Source organism: Eptatretus burgeri, chromosome 13, assembly GCF_056783735.1.
Source record: "Eptatretus burgeri isolate ZD-2024b chromosome 13, Ebu_testis_v1, whole genome shotgun sequence".
Classification (NCBI taxonomy): Eukaryota; Metazoa; Chordata; class Myxini; order Myxiniformes; family Myxinidae; genus Eptatretus; species Eptatretus burgeri.
Window position 1 is genome coordinate 27,591,047 of NC_140973.1, and position 22,710 is coordinate 27,613,756.

General features: G+C 41.7%; 1 protein-coding gene across 2 annotated transcripts in view; it reads left to right on the forward strand.

Moving 5' to 3' along the window:
• The window catches only part of LOC147014130 (zinc finger BED domain-containing protein 5-like), a 90,381-nt gene that overhangs the window by 36,177 nt on the left and 31,494 nt on the right, over positions 1-22,710 (forward strand). Inside the window, exons 2-4 of one of the 2 annotated variants that reach the window (XM_085851826.1) lie at positions 2-100; positions 3,281-3,452; positions 16,952-17,162. The gene's annotated coding sequence lies outside the window, so the exon portion shown is untranslated. The remainder of the gene's footprint in view (position 1; positions 101-3,280; positions 3,453-16,951; positions 17,163-22,710) is intronic. The other variant, XM_085851825.1, reaches the window with a different exon arrangement.

The window sequence follows — 22,710 nt, forward strand, 5'->3', positions numbered from 1 at the left end:
GACGCTCAGGAAGCTTTCAGACACGAGCTGATCTTCTCAGGGCGAGTGGAGGGCTGTCCTTGCTTGCAACTGCTGTGGGCTTCTCAATAAAGGGTACAAGGTCAGGAAGGAGTTCAGGTACAGTACATTGATGGGTGAAAATCTTTCATGAGGAAACACCTCAGGTTCAAATGCAGGTGGTGTTGATACAGGAGTGGGTGACAATGGACCTTGAGCCGGTTCAATGTTTGGCTCCCCGTGACATAACCTGAGTTGGTCAACATGTTTACACAGGCATCTACCATCACACAACTTCACAAGAAACATCATTTCACCAATGTTATCGATAATGATGCCAGATAACCACTTGGTTCCACATCCGGAGTTCAACACGTACACAGGATCATTGATCTGGAAGTTGCGGTATACAGACGTTTGGTCATGATTACGTTTCTGTTGATACTTGTGATTCTCAACCTTGGCCGTTACGTCCGGGTGCAATAATGATAACCGTGTTGTTAATTCACGACCCATCAGAAGTTTGGCAGGTGAGCGACCGGTGGTTTGATTTGGTCTGATGCGGTAGTTGAGCAACATACGAGTGGACATTAAGCTGGATGGACCCTTCCTTGACGTGGCTGAGACCATTCTTGATTATCTGAACAGCACATTCGGGTTGACCATTACTGGCAGATTTCTAGGGGGCAGATGTGTAGTGCTTAATGTCATTCATTTTACAAAACTTCTGAAACTAAACTCGTGAATGACGATCCATGATCTGATACAATGGAGTTTGGAATACCATGCTGCATGAACATGGAACGTATAGCTTCAATTGTTACAGCAGAAGGTGAGGATGGCACCACGAGAGCTTCAATCCATTTGGAGTTGGTATCAACTACGATAAGGACGAGCTTCCATTTAAATGGACCAGCATGGTCGATGTGTAGTCTGGACCATGGTTTTGATGGCCACGACCACATGGCCAATGGACGCTGTGGCGGTGTCTTAGCAAGGGCTTGGCAAGTGTAACAATGGCGTGCACTGGACTCAATGTTACTGTCCAAACATGGGCTCGAGCAATGGCCTTCATGGTGACTATGTCAAGATGAGCATTGTGGAGTTCACTGATAATTTTCCCGCAGAGTTTAGGTGGAATTATCACTCGGCTACCCCAAAGCAGGTATAGTCTGCATCAAGAGAGAGCCCATCCTTCCGGGTGAGGTACAGTTTCACCCCTTCGGGTATTGATGTCCAATTACATGATATAACACAGCTTTTAATTTGTGACAAATCTGAATTGCTATTGGTAGCTCAAGCAATCTGCTTAGCGGTTACGGGCACCTCGTCGTGAATGACGTTAGCCATGAGGTGAATGATATCGCCAGATTGTGGAGGTTCTGGGATGGTTACTGGAAGCTGCAAGCGACTGAGTGCATCAGCACAGTACGTTTCCTTACCCAGGTGGTAAACCAATGAATAGTCATAACCGGCAAGGGTCAACGCCAAACATTGTACATGACCTGATGATGTGGGCGGAATGGCTCTGGTTTCTCCCAGGAGACCGAACAAGGATTTGTAATCAGTCTCAATGGTAATATGTCTTCCAAAGACATGTTGGTGCATCTTCAAGGTGCCCCAGACACACGCTAATGCCTCTTGTTCTACTTGAGCATAGCGACGTTCAGTGTCAGATAGGGTTTGTGATGCATGCACAACAGGCTGGAGTTTACTGGTTCCATTTGTTTGCAACAATGCACACCCAATGCTATATGAAGAGCTGTCACAACTGAGAAGTTATTTGGATGGATTGTAATGGACAAGTAACGGCCTGGAGGACAGCATGGTTTTGGCAGCCTTGACCACTCTTGTTTGGGCAGCTTCCCATTTCCAGACAACGCCTTTCCTGAGAAGATGCAGAGGCTCGACGGTTGTGCTTAGTTGAGGCAGGAAATAACCAAAGTAGATCAACATACCCAGGAATGCACGAAGTTCTGAAATGTTTTGGGCCATTGGTGCATTCACAATTGCTCCAACTTTACTCGGAGAGGGCAAAATGCCTCGACAGGAGATTTGATGACCCATGTACAGGTATTCAACTTCACATGCCATAAAGGTACACTTTTCATGCCTTAGACATAACCCAGCTCGTGCAGCCAATTGAGGACTTCGTTTAGGTTCTCGAGATGTTCATGTTGTGACTTTCCAGTCACAAGTATGTCGTCCTGGAATAAGACTGTCTTTGGTACAGTTTTCAATAATGTCTCCATCTTGCGTTGGAAGATTGGTGCAGCAGAGCGTATGCCAAATGGGAATCTGTTGTACATGTAGAGTCCTCGATGAGTGTTGATGCATGGATAGGGCTTGGAATCATCATCCAGTTCCATTTGAGCATAGGCATTGGTCAAGTCAAGCTTCATGAATGTCTGGCCACCCATGAGAGTGGTGAACAGATCCTCTGCTTTGGGCAAAGGGTAGCCATCCAGCTTTGAATAGCGGTTGATCGTCGTTTTGTAGTCCCCACAAATGAGCACTGTTCCATCTGCTTTGAGTATTGGAACGATAGGTGCTGCCCAGTCAGAGTACTTGACTGGTGAGATGATGCCTTCGATCTGCAGGTGGTCAAGCTCACATTCGATCATTGATCGCATCATGTGGGGTACAAGTCTAGCCTTATGGAACAATGGCTGAGCATCTGCAGAAACATGAATCCTTACTTTGGGCCCTGCAATGGTGCCAACACCATCGCTGAACAGGCCAGGGTACTTGTTGAGCACGGTATCGTATCCAACATCAGAGATGGAGACTCTGTTCGTCACTCCAATTAAGTCTGATTATTTGTAACCAATCTCGGCCTAAGAGGGTTGGTCCTTCTCGATGCACTATCAGCCGTGGTCGGACATGAGCGCCATTTCCATATCTTACAGTTATGTTAGCTGGGCAAACTACAGGAACCACCTCCTTCACGTATGTTCTCAAGTCAGTCGATTACTTTTGACTTGTTAAAGATCACACGCAGGCTCTTGTCAGTTTGCATACACGCAGTGGCTATTTCCATGACTTTAGCCAAATTGGGGTCGGATTCAGCAAGGAGTTTCCGCAGGATTGAGTCGTCGTTGATGCCTATTATAAATAAATCACATGACATCTCTTTGAGTTTATCTGCAAACTCACAATGTTCAGCGAGTCGGCATAAACCAGCCACGAACTCAGATGCTGACTGACCATCTTGACGATGGTGGGTATAAAATTTATATCTCGAGACAATCTTACCTAGTTTAGGGTGATAATGTCTTTTCAGGAGGTTGACGAGCTCTTCATACGACTTGTCGGAAGGTTTGGCTGGGGCGAGAAGATCTTTGATGAGGCTGTATGTCAGGGTGCCGCATAAGGTCAGCAATACAGCTCGCCACCTTTCAGCGTCCTCATCGGTGTCCATTTTGTTGGCCATGAACTACTGCTTCAGATGATCGGTATAGTCTTCCCAATCATCTCCCACTGCGTATTCTTGCAATATGCCGATGCACTAAGACATCCTTGTCACCACCGTAATGTACTCGACAGACAGGGGTGAAGGCTCTGAAGTGGGAACAGGTTTAATTCGGACACGGGCACAACACAGCAGTGGAACACGGGCGGGTCACATGACTGCTTAACCACACCACGGTGCACCTATGTATGCATGCATTATCATAACCTACTGATACATCTCAGTGATTGAAGACGATGAATACAATAACCGGAGCTGGAAACTCGAGCGTCAAATCCATCATTGTTCCAGCTCTTATAGTGTTTCTGCTTTAGGACTTCCCATCCCGAGAGCTCACCCCCCCCCCCCCCGAAACCTTTTGAGACCATCCTGTGAAGTAATCAGGCCTGTTGGATGAAGGTACCAAGCGGAGCCTCAAACCCGAGTGGAATGGCCTCCTCTTCCAACGTTGAATTTGAACGGTTCGTTCGTGGGGCGTCGCTGCGATCCGTGCTGGCAGATGGACTTACAGTTCAGACTGATCGGTTGGTGACTCGTGACCCGACTATAAACCATCAAATTGGTACTTTGCAGGTTGGTCATTGCATCAAAAAGTGTACGTCCGTCTGATAGATGTTGAAGTGGGGACCCATCCATGAGCAATCTTTAAAATGTCATGATGTCTTTCAACGAAGAGTAGAGTTGAGTTTTTGCCAACACTCTGGAGAAATTACAACTTCCTGTCACAAGAAGGGTCCAGTTGATCATTTGGCCCGGTCAGCCAGTTTGTGAAAATCTTGAACTGGCAATACATGTTCAATGAGCCACTGGCACCAGCTTAATGTAACACGAATACCTTATTATGCAGATCATAATCCACTTCATGTGCATAAAGAGGAGCTTGAAGAAATTTCGATCGAAAAGGACAGAATAAACTAGAAAAAGCAGGCACGGGAGCAAGGGGCCAAGAAAGTTTGTAATAAACAATGATTGATGCATTGACACCTTTTCCACTACTTTAGTTTCAAATTATGGCTCCTCATCCTCATCCTCCATCGTTGTCATCCCTATATCTGACATCCATGTCATGAAAGCCAATGACACTACTATTTTGGCTCTTCTCGGTGCATCAATGTGCAGGTACATGAGAGGTTGTTTTTTTTTGGCAACAACATTGTAAGGTAGTACGAGTATATGTTTTCTTGCATTTGAAGTTTAGTAATGCGAGGATTTCCTTTTGAGCTGGCAAGCCATCGTTCCAGTGAATAGAGATTGTTTTTCATGAACATTCCATCTATGTCCATAAGTGAGGGTATCTGTCTTCTTTTACTTTGAATGCGCATCGCTGCACGTTCATTGTGGTTAATTCAACGTATATTTGTAGGGTGGTAGTTTGGCTTGAACATAGGAAAACATGGTGAAACGAATTTGTGAACAGATGGCAAAAGGTCAGTAGACATACAATGGGATGAGGGGGGAAACAGCAAAAGAAGAAGGTATGGATGTACCGTAGCACGAGGAGATTTGGAGGTGAACATGTAACAGGATCACACTAGATACGGGAAAGATTAGAGGTAGAAATGGAAGAGAGCGTAAGGTGATAATTGGCAGCAGACTTGAAGTTCTGGAAGAAAGAGTGTGAGACGACAAACTTGGGGAGATTATTCGATGGGCAAGAGAAGAGAAAGATGAATTCATAGACTTTAATGGATACCTGTAATGTTTTCAGACTTAACAACAAATTATAAAACTCATCAACTATTGCTTTGCTTTTTCTTCTCTACCACACTACTATCAGTGCTTTTGTTAAAGCATTCAAATTATCTTAGAAGAGCAGACACTTTGACATTACCCATCTGGGTTAATTTTCTTGCTTGTATGACGTCATTGTGGTTATATGACGAGTGTTCATGAAGTTAATGCTTTTTTTGAGGGTACGCACCAGATTAAGAAGAAAGGAAAGCAATAAGATTTGCTGGCAGACATTCTGATGCAGGCAGTTATTGGCAGACGTCTCAGGCTTACCAACCAGTACATCCATCATCTCTGTGCTTTTGATATTCCACCTGCTGCAATCCCAGACCTCTCAAAAGCGATAAATCATGTGACCTCATACACCCAGGCATTCAGTTGTCTACCGAGGGAACACCCACCCATCTGTATCACAAACCTGTCTTTGCATCAAGTGTTTATTCTTTTTACCCTCAGCTTTGTGATCATACATACAATGTGGATCTTTTTGAGAAGAATGGAAAGCCTTCATTGCTACTTTTAAAAATTCATGACTTGCTTCTGGTAGATATTAATGAGCTGGGCTTCTACATGATCCTGGGAGTTAAATTTACAATCCCAAAGGAATTATGTGCTGCAGCCCCGATTGTCCAAATGACCTTTCTGTGAACCCTTCGAATTACAACAATTGTGCTTCCGGTTTTGTCACCAAAGCCAGCCGCCAACTGGGCATTTTTCGTCGTACAAAGTCCTTCCTTGGCACACCTGAATTCCTATCCACCTACAAGGCTTTCATCTGCAGCTTCATGGAGTAATGCTCTGCCCTCTGGGCTGGCTCCCGCCACTGCCTCTCAACCTGCTCAGCTTGATGCCTTGGAAACAAAGGCCTCCAATATCAATGGAATCTCCCACGATGAAGCTGAGTCTATGGACTTATCACTTCGCCATCACAGACAGGTCGGTGGTCTCTGACACCCTCTGCTCTTTCTGTGCTTTGCCCTCAACCCCCCCCCCCCCCCACGATTCTGCAAGACATACATGGTCAACCATCAACCCCGTTCGGGTGAAACTACCTAAATCCAGGATTACTGCTCACCTCCAGTCATGTGTTCCTCGTTTTTCCTGCCTGTGGGACCAATTTCCACATTTTCTTCAATCTTTTCCCTCCAGGTCTTCCAGCCATCTGGTCACCACCATCTCAGATCATCACCAATCCAAAACTATGATATTTTCGACCCTCGTTAACCCCCCCCCCCACACCCCACCCAATCCCTCCAGCTTCCAGATTTCTAGTTCTCCCTCCTTGGAGTTTCCTTCTGTATCTATTTGTATCTTCTGTATCTTCTGTATCTTCTGTATCAGCTGTTGGTGTTTCCCCCTTCTCTCAACTGTTCCTTGACCCGTTCAGTTTGCCCTATTGCATCCTGATCCGTTGAGTGTACTATAGTGGGGCAACTTGGCTAAATATAGCATAACAATTGTGCATTTTGTGAGGAAAGCACCAAATTTGGCACACTATTAGCCTAATATATTATGAACAGATTTGGATATTGGGCCATCTCAAATTCAGCCGCTGATGGCTGTGGCAGCCATTTTCCACTGCCATTAAAAATTTTGAGATGGCCCAATATCCAAATCTGTTCATAATATGATCGGCTACTAGTGTGCCAAATTTGGTGCTTTCCTCACAAAATGCACAATTGTTATGCTATATTTAGCTAAGTTGCCCCACTACTAGTACTAGCTCTACGATGAGCCTGCACTATGGATACAAAAAAACAAAAAACATTAAAGTACTATTTCTAGTTCTCATTATGGGAAATAATTCATGCAGCACTACATATACAAGCACACAGGAAAGCTAAAATTGAAGATTCCTTTTAAATGTGAACTCTTTCTTCTACCACGACTAAGACTGCGGGATGTGACGGGTTTTTATAACAATGTTGATTTGGTGGTGAGGAGTGAGTTCTCTGATGAGTGCAGCTACATATCACCCCTCGCAGCACACAGCCCTGTTTCTTTGTGCCCTCTTAGACTCCACACAGGGGAAAAGCTGTTCATGTGTTGCATGATCACTCGGGTATACTCTCAGCACTACCCGGATTGGGTTGGGTTTTGAGGGGTCTAACCCATGCTCACATATTCAACCACTGCAGTCACGATGCACCTCACTTGGATGAAGCTTGCATCGACACCCCCTCCCCCCTCCACAACCACCACTACCACAGGGGCCATGCCCTTGATGGCCTGGGTGACCTCAAACTTAATCCAACTACTGCACCAGGCTTATCTACTTTCCCTTGGCCGAGGCCATTCTTTAGGCTTGCACGTCCAGAAGGGTGTGTATCCCCCCCCCCTCCACAAACGATTTCATCATCTATCCCAACCCCATTTCCCCCATCCTAACCTCCTTCCCACCACTACCCATTTTGATGTCTCTGCCATCATATAATGTACAAACGACATTCAAAATGAATATATCAAATCACTCACTCCAGTATTCCTTCCTGACGATCCATCATCATTGTCAGTTTGATAATGCCATGCTGGGAATTACATCAAAACCTAAAGTTCCAGTTCCAAATGAACCTTCATCGTTGGACCTTCAGTGCCAATTAAGCAATGATTTGAGGGATAACGTTTCATAGTTTAATGGCCATTTTGAGGATGGGAATGTGTTGTGATCTATAAGGTGGAGATAAAGATCAGGCATTCTCTTGTAGTAATGTATAATGCATGCTTCCAGAAAGCAAGAACTTAATCCTTGATATGGTTGAAATTTATGGTTGTAAAAGTTGCTGAGTACCACCAGATCCAGGAATCCATGTAAGCATGAAATACTGTAGTTTGATAACAGAACTGTAGCCCAGCAGCTGGAATTAGAGGCCTATCACCTCTGATTCCTTCTGCTTGCAATATTGTGCTGAAGTGTTTGCATCTTGCACATGTCAAAGAACCAGAAAAGAGTTATATTTAACACTGAAGACTTGGACATAATAATAATATATTATTATTTTCATTTTTTTTTAGATCCTCGTGGAGGATCTCTAAGTCTTACTCACGTTGTTGTTCTTGTGGACTTTTTTGTTCACAGCCTACAGTTTTCATCGAAACTTCCTGAAACTTGGTATATATGTGTATATATATATATATATATATATATATATATATATATATATATATATATATATATATATATATGTAAAAATACCCTGCGCAGACAGTAACCATCTCCGATTTTGAAAATTCCTCCTAGAAAAAAAATTATGACGTCAAAATATCTCCGCTAATGGAAATCGCCGAAAAAATTATCTCCGAAACTAGGTAAGCTTTTTGAATTCTGTTTGCGGGAATCGAACAGGGCATTAGCAGAGATGAATTACCGCACATGATACATCACTGTGACGTCATATCAATTTTTATGACGTCATTCCTATTTTTTGACATTTTTTGTTTCACAACCCAGAATTTTCATCGGATCTTCGTGAAACTTGCCATGTATATGCAGAAAGCCCACGCGCAGGCAGTAACCATCTCCGATTTTGGAAATTCTTCCTAGAAAAAAAATTGATGTCATAACATCGCCGCGAATGGAAATCACCTATACCATTATCTCCGAAACTAGGCAAGCTGTTTGAATTTTGTTTGAGGGAATCAAGCCGGTCATTAGCACAGATAATTTATCGCAAACCTGATACATCACAATGACGTCATATTCGTTTTTATGACTTCATCATTAAGAGGACGAGGATGTTAGCTCATTTGAGCTTGTTTACTGTTATTAGCAATAATAACAACTGCCATACTCTTCTGAGGATATTCACAACTTGTTAGTGAATGTTTCCAGAGGTATGAATTTACTTTGGACAGATGGCTACATCATTTCAGGGTTCTGCTGAAACAGGCCTCAGACAGGGTGCAAATTTGGAATTTTGCCAAAGTACCAGCACACAATGGCCTACTCTTTAAAATGTACCATTAAATCTTTAACGTCTACAAGTGAATGCTGGCAGGTGGGACAGCCGGCTTAAAGTCCCCTTGTGGATGCCTGTATACACGATGCAACGCTGCACAACAAAACGTTGCAAATGTTTATTGGGAGTTTTGATTTTTTTTGATGGAAGTTGTGGGCAAGCTGCAAAAACATAAGGACTGATTGGTTTTCTGCAACTCGACCATCCATCCATCCATTGGGACCACACTCTGTACAGAGCGTTGGTGCTACCTAAGCAGTCTCCTTGGCTATTGGGCACAATCCTGGACGGGTCGCCACTCCGACACAGTATACCAGCAAGCTGGCACTCATTTTGCCGACCTCAGAAGGGTGACAGGTCGAGTTAACCCCACCTGGTATTAATTCAACAGCAGAGCAGGATTTGAATTCAGGATCCCAGGATCCCAAGCCTGCCACCCTAACCATTAAGCCAACACCAGGCAACTCTACCGACTTGTTAATAGCGTCAGTCAATCAGCCTACTGGGTGATGAGATCATGTGACACAAAACTAACAAAGTTCTTTGCAGCATATACAAAGTTGGGCAATTATAATTTCCCCAAAAGTGGCATGTTTTCTTTCAAAAACAGTTGCAGAAAAGCTGTGGTGTATGTGTAGGCCTATATTAGATTTGAAGTTATGCTCCCATTCATACAATCATGTATTATCTTCTCAACAACCTGGGTGTTCGCTTCATGGTTAGGGTGGCTGGCTTGGGATCTTATGGTCCTGAGTTTGAGCCCTGTTTTCTGCTGAATTAACACCAGCTGGGGTTGACCCAGTCTGTCATCCTTTCGAGGTTGGCAAAATGAGTATCAGTATACTGGTATTGAGGCACAGCATCAGCGGCATAGCCGTGCCGCAACAAAATGATAGCTGCCATATGCAAGAAGAAGAAGAATAAGAAGAAGAAGAACTGATAAACATCAGGGCACGTATGCATCGACGTAGACTATCTACGCTAGTCTGCATCTAGAGCCGATGTGGGACTAGTTAAGCTTGAAACACTTTTCGATCAGTATTTACAGGCATGGCTTTAAACACTGACTAGTGTCAATGTAAAAAAAATCATGTAAATCATTATGATGTCCCATCCCAACACCACTGTTGTCCTCTCCACTTGTCCTTCCCCAAGTGAAATTAAGTATAAAAACTGAAATATTTCATTAATCTGGGGTTGATGGAACACAGGCATGATGGGCCAAATGGCCTTCTCCTGTAACATGGAACTCATTTCCATGTTTTGTCCTCACAGTCTTCCTCACACTATTTTGAGTACATAATATTTAGATCGATCCAGGATATATTAAATAATCCAAAATATGTGATAATTCGTTGAGAAATACCACTTTTTTTAAACATAGGATAACATATTTTGGAAACTAGGGACGGCAAACTTATTTTTCAAACAGATAACTAGTAATAAAATCATATTTTGTTACTTTATATGTAAAATATAATAGTTGGTGTTGCATAGACTACTGTGAGTACTGTATCTTATTCTGAGAACTCTTCAAATGTACCAAGTAGGTTTTTCCGATATATTTAATCAATCACCGAGTCGCGTGTTTCAGTATCTGTGAAAGTTTCCTTTTTCACATCAATCCCTTCTTTGCAGCTCAAGCATAAAGGTAAATGTCTCAGTGTTAATTATTAAGAATGACTGGATGAAATGTATTTGAGAAACAAATTTACTTTTGCATCAAAAGTAAAAACAATCCCATCTTGTTTTGCTGATTGGCATCATTTGCTAAACAAATGAAATAGCCATTGATTGTCACAATCCTTCATTGTTTCACTTTTCGTTTGCTTCACCTTCCTGTTGTGACGGCATACGAATCCATCGTGGCAAGAATCTTAATAACGCATCAGTTGCTCATCTGATTGTTCAACTAGCCGTCAAAAGTAGTCGAGCAAGGGCATAATAATTGAGCTGTTGGCAGGTGATGCTCTTTTTTTAATTGGTGTGACAATTGACAGCCCTCATTTTCCAATATGTATGACGGAGGCAAGAAGAGGTTCGACTGAAATCTACACTTGGACATGAATCGTGACATTTCACACCTGCAGCTCGACAGCTTGTGTGGAGTAGCATATCCAAGAAATGTTCACTTCCTGTAATATTCCTTCAGAGTAGCTTATCAGACGACTCACAGTGCTGGCACCTGAGTCTGTTGGGAACCATCCAGCACCATGCCATTATAGGCCCAGTAGGGTGTTATAAAAGAGATTGCTTAAGGCTACATGCACCATCTACTGAACAGTGAGAGTCTACTTTGTCATTTCCATGTAAAAAGGAAGTCTCATTGCAGTGATTCCAATTTGATCACCGAGTATATTCTTTAGGTTATTCAGGTCTATAATTGGATCACGAAAAAATATTTTCACGAAAAAAATAAGTGACCACTTTATTCGTTATTGTTGTGTGTCTGTCTGTCTGTCTGTCTGTCTGTATGTCTGTCTGTCTGTCTGTCTGTCTGTCTGTCCCGAGCATAGCTCCGTGGGGTTTGATCCGGTCCTGATAAAATTTTGGTGGGAGGTTTATATCATGATCTAGTTGTGTTTTCCTGAGAATGGGCTTGGTGCGCCCATTATGGGCAGAGCCACGCCCAAAAAACATGTTTTTAGGCGGTAGCCGATTTCAATTTGCATCTTCTCCTAGGGAGTTTGTCGAATCTAATAGGGGTTTCAGTATTTGATAGGGCCCAATGGCACCTGCATAGCCCCACGGAGCTCGATTTTTCATTTTCGTCCCAAGGTCAAGGTCACAAGGTCACGAACTTAGAAAATTGCGAATTTTGACAGAAAAAATTATCTTCTCCGAGGGGTTTGTCGAATCTGCCTGGGGTTTCGGTATTTGGTTAGCCCAATGGCATATGCACAGCCCCACGGAGCTCGATTTTTCATTTTCGTCCCAAGGTCAAGGTTACAAGGTCACAAACTTAGAAAATTGCGAATTGTGTTTTTAGGGGGTAGCTGATTTCAATTTGCATCTTCTCCTAGGGGGTTTGTCGAATCTGGCAGGTGTTTCGGTATTTGGTTAGCCCAATGGCACCTACATAGCCCCAAGGAGCTCGATTTTTCATTTTCATCCCAAGGTCAAGTTCACAAGGTCCGATTTTGGAAATTCTTCCTAGAAAAAAAGTTGATGTCATAATATCGCCGCTAATGAAAATCACCTATACCATTATCTCCGAAACTAGGCAAGCTGTTTGAATTTGTTTGCGGGAATCAAGCCGGGCATTAGCACAGATAATTTATCGCAAACCTGATACATCACAATGACGTCATATTCGTTTTTGTGACGTCATCATTAAGAGGACGAGGATCTTAGCTCATTTGAGCTTGTTTTTTCTATTTGCTGTTATAAAATATAGAATCCTACATTTTTGAGCTCTTTAAGCCAGCACAAGAATAAAAGGCTTCATATATATATATATATATATATATATATATATATATATATATATATATATATATATATATATATATATATATATATATATATATATAGTGGTATTTTCACTACGGGCTTCTTCAAGTAGTTATGAATGGTTGTTCATTTTTCAAAATGGGGTAACGTTTGTATCGAGCTTCTTCCTCCGCCTCTTCCACTTATTCTTTCAATAAGCTAAAATATTAATTTACATTGACAATAACATTAATCAGTGGAGATGCATGTTTTATAACTGATCCCAAATTATATACATAATCTTCAATATCCTTGATCTATGGTCTTTCAATCATCCGACGTCGCTTTGTCTCACCATATGTTATAGGATGTGGAAATCCATTCTGCAATACATAAGCATAATTAGCGTTATAAAGCAGATAAGTCTGTTTCTGATTTTTACAGAAGAGGAATGCCCAAGGATAAATGCACAATAAATGTCTTACAAACAAAGTTAAACAAGGTTCTATCCACATTTATTTTAAACCGTCATTGCTCTTTAACATCAAAGCGATCGACCACCTGACCATGCCTTGCTCCCTCTGCCCTCTCAACATTCTGACCTCTCCCAACCCACTCAGTTCTATCCTTACAAACTATAACCTTAATCACTCACTTTCATTCCACCATCTCAATTGTTTTCATATTTATGGAATCTACTGACTTCCTGTGTTTGTTGTCTTGCACCCCTACCCGCCTCGTCTTCCAAGAGAGCGACCCATTATGACGTCGTGCTTTTTCTCAATACCCATCCCTGCTCTCTCCTGAAGTCATCGAGCCCCTCTCCTCCCACCCATTCATCTGCGATGTCTTTGCCTCCCTGTTCACCTTTAACCTCCTGTTGGTTTTTGAACCTGTTGCCCTCTGTCATTTATCTCCTTCATGAGCCAATCTGTCTTTATACAGAACACCTGCCGGTAGAACCACAACAATGATCGGTAGCTGATATCCACTGGGTTTGAAAGAAAGGTTAAAGGAAATGAAAGTGTGTGTTTGCTTCTATTATCTTGCTCAAGGAAAGAAACCTTGTAAAGTAAATCTTGTTACCAATGAAGAGTTAACCAAATTATCATGCTGCATGCCAGCTCATCACGAGAAATAAACTTAAGTTTGGCACCTAATTACTCACTTTTTAATACAAGCGCTTTGGCTTGTGGAAGAAGATCATGACTCCAACCTGCTGGAAATTCCTCTTTTAAATATTCAATACCTTCTGTAACAAATCACAACGTCCTTGCAGTGCCCTGACAAGCCTTTGACTCCACCATATAAACTCTGCAAATTTGTATGAAGTTCTTGGGTCTTCTTGGGTCTGTATTTATACTGAAACTTAAACAAAGCCTTAAACAAGCATTCCATAGTTGAGTTAATGCACTTTATTTGTTATTGACGTGCTGTTGGACTCTGTGAACTTGTTTTGTTGCTTCTGATTGTCTTGAGTAATGAGATAGGAAGCGAACGATAATTATCCAATAGGATTCTCGAGAGGAACTCCCGACTGCTGCTTCCTTTAAGGGTTAGCCCACTGCCCAGGTTCATCATTCTTTACTTTTGTAATAATGGGCCATCGACTTTAATCTCTATTTTTTAAAAGATTAAATATTTTTCCTTCCTGAAAGTTTCTGTCGTGTCCATCTTGTTTTCCTTGTGTACCCCACCCCATCCCTCTCCCTTCCACAGATCTCCTCATGTGTTTATTCCCCACTGTTTTCTGCTTCCCTCTCCCATCCCTCTTGTCTCTTGCTCCCCTTCTTATACGTTCTGTGTGTTAGCTCGTATACGAGACTTGACATTGTGTATATCAAAAAAAAAAGGAAAAAATGCTGCTATGAAGGCTTAAGCGGTTTCGGCCATTCAGTAAAGACGCAATGAAACAAGTGGGATAACTTCCTGGATTTATTGAAGAATATTAGGAAACGATGCAGACATTCGGCCCCATAACATCCTTTTTGTATTCCGAGTCCCCAGGAGATAAATGTTGCAGCCACTGCCTCCTGACAATTTTGCAAACATTGAGCCAAATTCAGAGGAATCCTGAAGCACAAACTCTTCAGTTAAAAGACCATGATCTTGCTTCGAGCAGATCCATTGCTTTCGATTGGAACAATTAGGATTGGCAGTGAAAAACCCACGAACAAGCTCTGAACTTGTCCAGCACTTGATAGTTGCTTTGATTCATATTTTATTCTTTCACCTGATACAGTGCATTACAATGATGAGCAAGTCAGAAGTTATCAGTGGTGGACTAGGAGGATCTTAACGAATAACCAAACGAACTCTCTGATTCCTTTCTACTAGGTGTGGTGTGCCTACCTGTCGCTTTGCTGACAGGTTTCATCAAAAGACAGAATGTTGTACTTCACAAGCATATTGCTTGTCTGTCTACCTGTGTCTCATTGAGGATGTAACATTAAGTGAAAGGCATGCAAAAGTTTTTTTTATATATAAAACATGTAGTTGTTGCTGCTGTCATCGTTATTGTTTGTGTGGCTTTGATTGTGTAAAGTGTAAACTGTCAACATGTAAGAGAGATTGACTTTGACTTTAAAATAATCCGAACTGAAAGGAGAGTTCCTCGCCATGGACGATCATGACATTCGCATGATTGATGAAAGATTTTGTTTTTGTTTTACAAACAATACCCATGCTAAACATGTACAGATCTATTATTATTATTATTATGTTATTATTATTATGTATTACTTGTGAAAGTTTAGAATTTAGTAAGTTTAGATATACTGTACTCTGTCTATTGTCAGTGTTTAATTTTTTTTGATTCCTTTTTTTAACTTAAGTAAATTTACTCCATCTTAATTCAGTCCTTTTCAATCATTAGACAATTGACGTACATGTTCTTCCAATCGATTTATTGAAGACTGTTGTGTTGAATCTACCGTGGTCTCATTGCTGATATCGGGAACTCGCTGCTCCAAGTCACAAGAACTGAGCACCTCGGTTGCGAGGTCGCAGTTCTCAAGTTCGCTGTTGATATGAGCACCAGTTCGGAGCTGCAAGGGAAGGTGCAATTTACCTGAGGCAGAATGGCTGAGAGTCGCGGCTGCAGAGTTGTGCTATCGGCAGCCATGGACCGATTGATGAATGCTCCATTGCTGCATTGAATCACAGTTTTTCCCCCGGTTGTTCCAAGGAAAATACTTTGGATCTTCAATGGCGTGTCCATCAGATGTGATCTGATCGTGGTCAAAATGTCGTGAACACAAGCATGACCATTTGCTAAGGAACAGTTTCCCTGCTGTTCCATCTGGGTTCCCCACCCCCCCCCCACCCCTACGTCTTAAGTCTCTTCCAGCGATGCAGTGAAGTCTGATCTCATGGAAATTTCACCGACGTGGCTATGTCATGCTCGCCATGAAAGGATATTTTCCACTTTCCTTGAAGGATGTGAAGTGCAGAAAGCAGATACACATGAAAACACTATTTTGAGAATTTCCCAGAAAATCCTATGAAGGAAAACAACTTTAAACTGGAAGGGCACCTGGTAGAGCGTATACCTCTGCCAAGCAATGCTTGATCAAGTAGAACATATTGGGCCCAATACATTTTTGAAATATCATGTTATATATCGTTTTTGGCCCCAGCCTGGTGTTGGCGCAGTGGTTAGGGCAGCGGCTTGGGATCCAAAAGGTCCTGAGTTCAAGCCCCGTTGGGCCACTGAATTAATACACCAGGGGGTTGACTCAGCCTGTCATCCTTCCGAGGTCGGCGAAGTGAGTACCAGTGTACTGGGCCGGTGTATACCCCGGTTAAAATATATAGGTGTACCATATCCCTGTGTTTCGTAAGAGGCGACCAGGGTTGCGTCAGGAAGGGCATCCGGCGTAAAACATGTGCCAAATTTCGATGCGGATCATGCGGATGATCCGCTGTGGCGACCCTTAAAGGGAGCAGCCGAAAGAAGAAGAAGAAGATATCGTTTTTGGCCCCATCTCTCAATCACTTTAAAAATTAAAAAAAATTATCTTATCTGGATTTGGATCTTCACCAAAATTGAAACAATTCTTCCACATCACATACCCAATGTGTCCACCAAGTTGCGTCCAAATCTGTCCATAACTTTTTGAGATATCCTGCACTCAAACAGACAAACAAACAAACAGACAGGGGTAAAATCTTAATCTTCTTCCACCTTCGGTGGCGGAGGTAACTTGCGGAAGTAGACTTTGAATAATGATGGTATATGTTGGCCCAAGTCAAAAGATAGGGCAGGCAACTGCAAGTACAGTACATGTGATTTTAAAAATCGCCGATTTTAAACTTTCACAATGACGTAATCTGCCCCCAAATTCTTTGTGCGCGTGCGCAGGAACTCCAAGGAGCTGCGGAGATTGGTGTGATATATAATGTATCATATGTCTGGAATCAGGATTGTTACTTGGAATGGCTCACCAGACTTCTGAAAAAATACTCGGAGAAGTTCCTGATTGAAAGGGCTGTGCCTCAGCATAAGGAAGGACTTGGAGAACTTTCTCAGCTTGCCCAATGAGCACCTGCTCATAGTAAAAACTCTCGACCAGGTAGGTCGGTGGAACTGGAGTGGAGGGACGTGTGTTACATAACCCCCCGATGGATCATTTTGGGAAAGGGGTGTGGGGGGGCAGTGGGCATCTCTACGGAAGCTTTGACGGCTGTTATAAATATATTGTTTGTTTGGTTCTGGAGCCACAAGAGAAATTATTCTCGATTTTTGCATCTATTGGTAAAAGTTGAATCATCTGTCCATGTGTGTGTATGTATACTTGTGTTCGTGGGTTTCACGATATAAATGTTATCTCCATATGTGGGTTTCAGAAAGTGTAACAGAGCCCTATCAGGTCTCAAAGTATCTACCTTCGTGTGTGCATATATATTTGAGTCTGTGAGCATGTGCACGCGTATTTTTGTGTTTGTGTGTGTGTATGTGTTTGTGTGTGTGTGTGTGTGTGTGTGAGTTGCTGTTGTTGGCTGCTGTCTCCACACATTGGCGGGTTTCAAGAGATGGAATGGAGACCTACCAAGTCTAAAAGTATCCACCTCGTGTGTGTGTTATTGGTTGTTATCTCCATTTGTGGATTTCAGAAGGTGGAATGGAGTCCTCTCAGGTCTCGAAGTATCCACCTCTGTTTTTGGTAAGGGGTGGGGTGGGTGGGTCATGATTCATAGACCAAGCTGTGAAGTTGTTCTTCTCAACGTTTTGTTTCGGAGGGCTCTTTTCAGGATTGTTGCTGAGCCCCAGCCAGCATCCAACTGTATTTTGTTTGTAGTAATATTCCCAGGGATGTTTTTCTCTGTAAGGTTCTTTTTCCTGTGCTCCAATTATGACCGGGACAATTTTGGTGCTCCAAAGCGTCCAGGATCTTTTCACTTCATTTTTGAGGTCTTGGTATGTGGTAATTTTCTTGATTGATTGATTGTATATGTGTGTGTGTGTGTGTGTGTGTATGTGTGTGTGTGTGTCATTGGTTTTAATCTCCAAATGTGGGCTTCATAAGGTGGAACGGAGTCCTTCCAGGTCTCAAAGTATCCCCCTCTGTTTTCAGTAAGGGATCTTGATTCATGGACCAATTTGTAAAGCTCTCCCATTCTACATGTTTTGTTCTGAGGGCTCTTTTGAGGATCATCACTGAGCCCCCGCACAGTTACCAACTGCAGTTTGCTTGTAGTCAAATTCCCAGGGATCATTTTTAGCTCGCCTGTTCGAAGAACAGAGAGCTATAGCGATACCCCCGGCGTGAGCATCAGCGTCAGCGTCAGCATGGGCGTGAAAATGTTAAAGTTTTTGATGCAAGTTATTTTTTCCTTTCTAATGTTTTTATCGACCACACTATTTTTTATACGCCCGATATATATATATATATATATATATATATATATATATATATATATATATATATATATATATATATCTTCTTCTTCTTCTTTCGGCTGCTCCCGTTAGGGGTCGCCACAGCGGATCATCCGTATGATCCGCATAGTGATTTGGCACATGTTTTACGCCGGATGCCCTTCCTGACGCAACCCTGGTCGCCTCTTACGACACAGGGATATGGTACACCTATTTTAACCGGGGTATACACCGGCCCAGTATACTGGTACTCATTTTGCCGACCTCAGAAGGATGACAGGCTGAGTCAACCCCCTGGTGTATTAATTCAGTGGCCCAACGGGGCTTGAACTCAGAACCTCTTGGATCCCAAGCCGCTGCCCTAACCACTGCGCCAACACACCAGGCTATATATATATATATATATATATATATATATATATATATATATATATATATATATATATATATATATATATATATATATATATATATATATATATATATATATATATATATATATATATATATATATATATATATATATATATATATATATATATATATATATATATATATATATATATATATATATATGGGCGTATTATGTGATACCGGTTGTCCGTCCGTCTGTCTGTCTGTCTGTATGTCCGTCCATTCCTGTCCGCACTCTAACTCCCAAAGTTTTCAACTTACACGTTTCATATTTGGTACATAGGTACAGACTGTGGAGACGGTGTGTCATGACATACATTCATCATCTAAAGAGGTTGCCATGGCAACCAGGATGCTGTTTTCCATGTAGTAGCACAATTCTGTATATACCTTCTTGTTCGGGCATATATTGTGCTCACTTGCGCTCTTGTTCCTGATTACAATATACAAATACATATATTGCTTTATAATTATACTTCACTGCAATGCTTTATAAAAAATATTAATTATTAGACTAGTCTTTTAAAAACGATAAATGTATAAACAGGCGAGCATTGGGTGGCTTTGACACCAACTCTGGTTAAGATCTCTTTGAGGTTCTTTTTTAAAAAATCAATCCCATTGCTCCAACAATTACCGGTGCAATTTTGGCACTCTTCAGCTTTCAGGATCTTTTCACTTCAATTTTGAGATATTGATATTTGGTCATTTTCTTGATTTCTGCATTGTTTATGCCAAAATCGCTGGGTACAAACACCTCATTTATCAATGCCTTCTTTTCTTCCTTTTTTGTACCTATACGATATCCAGGCACAATGCTTTGTTTTCTATGTTCACGCTCGATGTTCATTAGGTCGTACGTGAGCATCATTGCCTCGTTTTCAGTGATTGCTTTTGGTTCATGTTTCCATGAGTTTTCTGGAACTGAGATATTGAGATTTTTGCAGATGTGCTAATGGATTGCTCTTTTTTACATCCCGATAGGAGGTGGCTCATACTTTTGTTTTTACCTTGCAGAACCTACACCTATCCGATTGACTCAGTCCTGCCATTTTCTTGAAGCCATTCATGTAGTGTCCTTGCTCTTGGGCATTTATAATGATTCTTTCTCCATCCCAGTTGAACTGACCTCTTCTTAGCCATTCCAAAGAGCCTTCATTGTCTACCTTCCTGCTCTTTTGCCGTTTTCCCAGTTGTCAGTTTATATATATATATATATATATATATATATATATATATATATATATATATATATATATATATATATATATCTGTTGATATTTCATCTTATATTTTTCTTTCACCTTTTTTGCAATTGTTGGGGCTGTATTTGTTGTTTCGGTTTCTTGTATGACATCTTCCATTGGCACCTACCTTTGGAAATTTTTTGCTAAGTGGGTTTTGATCTGGTTTGTTGTCTTCGTGTTTGCTTACAAATTGGATTCGGTAGTCTGTTGCACTTTTCACATATTCAGCCAATCCTACAGTTGTCATTCTGTGTGCTTGGTTGAGCTGCACGAGGCTGATCCTGAAAACATACCTTTTTTCGGCCACTACCTCCTTCTCATCGAGGTGGATATATTCTGAGGATGTATTGATTTTTGTAAAACATTTTGTGGATAGTGAGGAGTTTCCTTGTTTTGATATCCAGTTTATTGATTTCTGATTGTGGCCAGTTTATTATTCTGCAGCTGCATTGGAACACTGGTATTGCGAGTTGCTTTATAGCTTTGATTTTGTTCCCTGGAGAAAGGTATGTTTTCAGAATCAGCCTCGTTCTATGCAGGTATTGTTGTATTTAGGTAAATTTTTATGTTGTCCATTTTTGTTGGCTTATACCTTATACGAGCGTGCACTTGGCACACTTATCTCGACCAAATTCCATTTGAATGTCATCAAAGTAATGTTTCACTAATTTTAGTTGTTCTGCCAATTTTTTGTTGTTTGGTGCAAATAGTTTTCAGTCATCCATGTGAAGTAGATTTGTCACCTTTGTTGTTTCTTTGTACATTCTCTTATTTGATGTCAGGATATATCCATGTCCTTGCTCATTCATGAGGTTGCTCAGAGGGTCCAGGGCCAGACAAAACAGGGAGACGAAAGGTTGTCTCCCTGAAAGATCCCTCGATGTATCTTCACCCTTGTTATTTCGATTTTTCCTTCTGAGTGCTGTAATATCAATATGATATTTCAAAGCTCCGTTGCTTTCTCTATCAGTTTGATTACTTGGGGGTTGATGTTGTACAATTGCACGCATTTTATCAGCCATGAATGTGGGACACCATCAAAAGCTTTTTTGTCGTCTATCCATGTTGTGGATAATTTGGTTCTTCTTGGATTGCAGTTCTCGAGTATGGCCTTGCTTAGTAGTAGGTGATCCGTTGTACCATGGCATCCTCTCTTGCATCCCTTCTGTTCTGCCTCTAGGCCTCCTTCTTGTATGAAGTGATAGTATATAATTTCTGTGAGGATTCCCATCAGAAGTTTGTACGTTGTTGGTAGATAGATTATTGGTTTATACTTTTGAGGTAGTTGGGTGTCTTCAGATTTTGGGATGAGGATGGTGTTACCTACTGTGAGTCACTCATCCAACCCTTGGATAAGTTTGTTGAATGCTCGAGCAGAGTGATTGTGTAGAGCAATCTAGTTGCCTGCTGTGTCGAGAGCAATTGTGTAGAGCAATGCCTGGTGTTGGCTTCATGGTTCGGGTGGTGGGCTTGGGATGCAAGGATCCTGAGTTCAAACCCCCCTTGGCTGTTGAATTAACACCAGGTGGGGTTAACTCGACCTGTCATCCTTCCGAGGTCGGCAAAATGAGTGCCAGCTTGCTGGTATCCTGCGTCGGAGCGGCGACCCGTCCAGGATTCTGCCCAATAGCCAAGAAGACTGCTCAGGCAGCACCAACACTCTGCACAGAGTATGGTCCCAATGGATAGATTGAATCTAGTTGCTTCAGCCCGAAGTTTGGAATTCCATCCTGGCCTGGTATTTTAAAGTTTGGCATTTTTGCTAATTCTTTTTTCTTCTTCTTCATTAAATATCACTGGTGGCATTTCCTTTAGTTGTTTTTTACCTCCAAGTTTTGGATCCAATCCACCCATAAATTTTCAAATTGTGTGTGCGTGCGTGCGCGTGCGTGCGTGCATGCGTGCATGCGTGTGTGTGTGTGTGTGTGTGTGTGTGTGTGTGTGTGTGTGTGTGTGTGTGTGTGTGTGTGTGTGTGTGTGTGTGTGTGTGTGTGTGTGTGTGTGTGTGTGTGTGTGTGTGTGCGCGCGCGCGCGTGTATAAATGACAGACGTTACATTTTTCTCATTATCTAAAAAAATTATACTGAATGTAAAGTGTCAGTCATTGCTTTTTCTCATGATGGTCAGATGAGGAGAACGTTGTGTTTCAGTAAACAGCAAATGCCATTTGAAATGTGAAACGGTCGTCTTGTCGCTCGTGTAAGGTAAAATGAAGGTGCGGTGCAGACAGGAATGGAATCTAAATTTGATCTCATTTATAAACATGACCACGTTCAGACGCACACACACAGTCTTCTGGGCTAAACTTGATCAAAATTGATAACACGTTGGATATTCAAAACGGAAACAGAAAATGTTATGGATAAATCAAACATGAAATTCAAATTCAAAGAGATTCAAATCAAATCAAATCAAATCAAATCAAATCAAATTCAAATCAAATCTAACAAATTCAAAGCTTATGGACCTGCTTGTAAATACATCAGATACCGGACAAAGCTGTTGAGTGATGTCAATGTACTTGTAAACGAATTAAAAGTACATAAGTGCACAATGGATAAACGCTTATGGGATTCGAAC